The sequence below is a fragment of the Pelodiscus sinensis genome, chromosome 1 (genome assembly GCF_052426305.1).
Source record: "Pelodiscus sinensis isolate ZL-2025 chromosome 1, ASM5242630v1, whole genome shotgun sequence".
NCBI lineage: Eukaryota > Metazoa > Chordata > Testudines > Trionychidae > Pelodiscus > Pelodiscus sinensis.
In genome coordinates this window covers 42199305-42203214 of record NC_143052.1, presented here as the reverse complement: position 1 = coordinate 42203214, position 3910 = coordinate 42199305, and positions in this window count along the sequence as shown.

Here is a 3910-nt window from a genome sequence, read left to right as displayed (position 1 = left end):
GCAAAATCTAATTACATTATGGGTACAATAGGATATTTTTATGATGAGTTGTATTAAGAAATTCATCTCTTTTCTGCCAAAGTGTCGTCAATGGAAAAACTGCAAGCAAAAAATATATCTGTAGCAAGTGACAGTGCTTCAGTTCAAATGCAAGAATTCCTTATACTTATGGTATTCATTGATCCTCTTCTACACTTTCAAAAGGCATATCACTTTCTTTCTGTTTTGATACACCTTTTTTAGCTAGACCAACCATATAATTGATATATTTTCTTAAGTGGATGGATTCTGTCTTTCTAAAAATTGGAACAATTGCTAAATTTTAATTCATATATTAAGTAAAATTAGTATTGATTCAGCACACGATGCACAGGTCTGTATGTAAGAAACATTTGGAGCTCACACACTGACTGTTCACCAGTCAATGGACAATGAAGAGGGAAAGCCTTTGTTTCTTGGCCTTTTCTGTTTGTTTTCCAATTCTACTGAATAACTGTTCAATGCATTTTTATGGTCACTTCTTATATTTTCTGCTCCTGATCCTGCAGTCCTTAGTCTGAGAAACGAAATCCAGTAGGACTTCAGGAACTAATTCTTTGCATGTTTTTTCAGCCTATTGAAAAAAAATCCTCTCTCATTTGTGCTATTTTTTATTTTCTCTGCTATTGTGTTAGTTTTCTTCTCTTATTCCCTGTTATCTTACTTTCCTTTAAATGTCTTACCCAAGATAAAATGCTTATCTGTCTTTTCTTTAGTATTTCGGATTTTCTTGATGCTATTTTTAAAAATGCTCCTTTAGTCTGTCTATGTCTCTCTAGGCTGTGTCCAGACTCAGGGGTTTTTTCGGAAAAAGTAGCCTTTTTCTGAAAAAACTTCACCTGCGTCTAGACTGCAGCCGCGTTCTTTCGAAATTAAATCGAAAGAATGCGGCTTTTCTTTCGACGGTGGTAAACCTCATTTCACGAGGAAGAATGCCTTCTTTCGAAAGTGTTCTTTCGAAAGAAGGCGTTCTTGAATGTAAATAGGGCTTCTTCGAAAGAGAGCATCCAGACTCACTGGGTGCTTTCTTTCGAAAAAGCGGCTTGCTTTTTCGAAAGTTCCGCATGCAGTCTAGACGCTCTCTTTCGAAAGAGGCTCTTTTGAAAGTATCTTTCGAAAGAGCCTCTTTCGAAAGAGGCTTGCAGTCTAGACATAGCCTCTGTTCTTATTGTGTTAAAGCCCTTGTTTCTGACTGTTTTCATCTTTTATTCCTTTACTGTAAGATGCTTCTTCTGTTTTAGAATACAAAATAATTTCAGCCAATACTATATTTGCCAAATGTAAAAATAGATTGTGTTAACTAAAGATAGAAACGCTCCATTCCACTATCTGGATTCCAGAAACACAGACAACTGGCTTCTCATCTTTCTGTTGGTTAAAAGCAACCAAACAAGGAACAGCTTTGAGTTTTTTGCCTCCTGTGCTTGCATACCCTGCAAGGAACATCATGCCCCTCCAAAATCAAGAACAGCAGTTGTTCATTTAGTGAAAATGCAGCCTCTGCTCCTGGCTGCCCTCTGTATGTCCAGTGAGATATCTCTTCTCTAATTCTTTCGGCCCTTGTGTCCTTTGCCCCGCTCTCTTGGTTGGTTTGTTCATGAATTTTTCATAGTAAGCAGACAAACATTCACTCTTTTAGTCTCTGTTTCCCACGTCTCTCTTTGCAGCTTTCCATATTTCTTGTCCTAATAGTTTTCTTTCACTTTCACATAGTTCATCAAGCCTGGACTTAAATGTACCTCTTCTCATGCCCCCTCTATTTCCACCCTCTTTTTCTCTCCCTTTCCTTTTAGGCTCCTCTTTGTTGCTCTTTCTTTAGCCACCCAACTTCCTTTCTGTCTCTCACCTTCCTTCCCTCCCCCCGCCACAAACGAGAGCATACACTGGCACTAGTGGAAGAGAGAGTGTGGAGGCAGCTCCAGCGTTTAAATGGTCAAAACATAATGGCAATATTGAATGGGCTATGTAAGACCCATGTCTTATTTCCCATTAATCCAATCTTTCTATTTATTTCTGAGTTTGGGTGTGTGGCCATATGATGTGGATATTTTGTATTAGTTTGCTTATGTGTTTCAGAGGAGCTCCCTTTGCAGGTATTTGTTGTTTTCAACCAAAGGCACATTTGGCACTAACCCTTTGAAATCAAATGAGGGTATGTCTACACTACAAAGTTAATTCGAACTAACGGACGTTAGTTCGAATTAACTTTGATAGGCGCTACACTAGAGCTCCGCTAGTTCGAACATAATTCCACGAGGACTAAGCCTAGTTCGAACTTACTAGTTCGAATTAAGGGGTGTGTAGCCCCTTAATTCGAACTAGTGGGAGGCTAGCCCTCCCCAGCTTTCCCTGGTGGCCACTCTGGCCAACACCAGGGAAACTCTATTGCCCCCCTCCCGGCCCCGGACCCCTTAAAAGGGCACGGGCTGGCTATGATGCCCGTGCCAGGTGCAAGGCTGCCAGCACCCAGCCAGCAGACCCTGACCTGGCACGGCTCGAGCCAGCCACCCGATGCCCCCCAGCCCTCCCCCTCTTCCCGGGACCAGGCTGGCGGCTCCCGGGAGCTTGTCCGGGATCACAAGAGGCAGGCACCCACCTGGGCTAGTGCAGACATCGTGGACCTCGTCCACGATCTCCGCACTAGGCACAGGAAAGTGGCCGGCTTGGGCAGGATAGCTGCCAGCCTGGCCACCCAGGAGCAGGTTTGCATGAAAATCAATGTGGTCCACTGAGACCCCCGACCTTGAGCCCTGAGCTTACAATGGCCGTACTGGGTAAGACCAAAGGTCCATCTAGCCCAGTAGCCTGTCTGCTGACAGAGGCCAACCCTAGGGACCCTGGAGGGAATGGACCAAAGACAGTGACCAAGCCATTTGTCTCGTGCCATCCCTCTCCAGCCTTCCACAAACTTCGGGCAGGGACACCACTCCTACCCCCTGGCTAATACCACTCCATGGACCCAACCTCCATGAATTTATCTAACTTCTCTTTAAACTCTGTTCTAGTTCTAGCCTTCACAGCTTCCTGCAGCAAGGAGTTCCACAGGTTGACTATTTGCTTTATGAAGAAGAACTTTCTGTTATTAGTTTGAAGCCTGCTACCCATTCCTTTCCTTTGGTGTCCTCCAGTCCTTCTATTATGGGAACTAATGAAGAACTTTTCTGTATGCACCCTCTCCACCCCACTCATGCTTTTATAGACCTCTATCATATCCCCCCTCCATCTCCTCTTTTCTAAGCTGAAAAGTCCCAGGGTACGTCTAAACTACATGCCTCTGTCGGCAGAGGCATGTAGATTTGTTTGTTCAGCAAAGGCAAATGAAGCCGCGATTTAAATGATCGCGGCTTCATTTACATTTACATGGCTGCCGCGCTGAGCCGACAAACAGCTGATCAGCTGTTTGTCGGCTCGCGTGCTAGTCTGGACGTTCCCCCTGTCGACATCAAAGCCCTTTGTCGGCAGCCCTAGTAAACCTCATTCCACGAGGAATAACAGGACTGCCGACAAAGGGCTTTGATGTCGACAGGGGGAACGTCCAGACTAGCACGTGAGCCGACAAACAGCTGATCAGCTGTTTGTCAGCTCAGCGCGGCAGCCATGTAAATGTAAATGAAGCCGCGATCATTTAAATCGCGGCTTCATTTGCCTTTGCTGATCTGTCTAATCTACATGCCTCTGTCGGCAGAGGCATGTAGTCTAGACACAGCCCCAGTCTCTTTAGCCTCTCTTCATATGGGACCTGTTCCAAACCCCTGATCATTTTAGTTGCCCTTCCCTCTCCCAGCCTCTCTCTTCCCCTCTCCCACCTCCTTTTCCCAGTCTGCCCGAGTTTTGTTCAATAAAGAGAGATTCTATTTTTGAACACAATTGT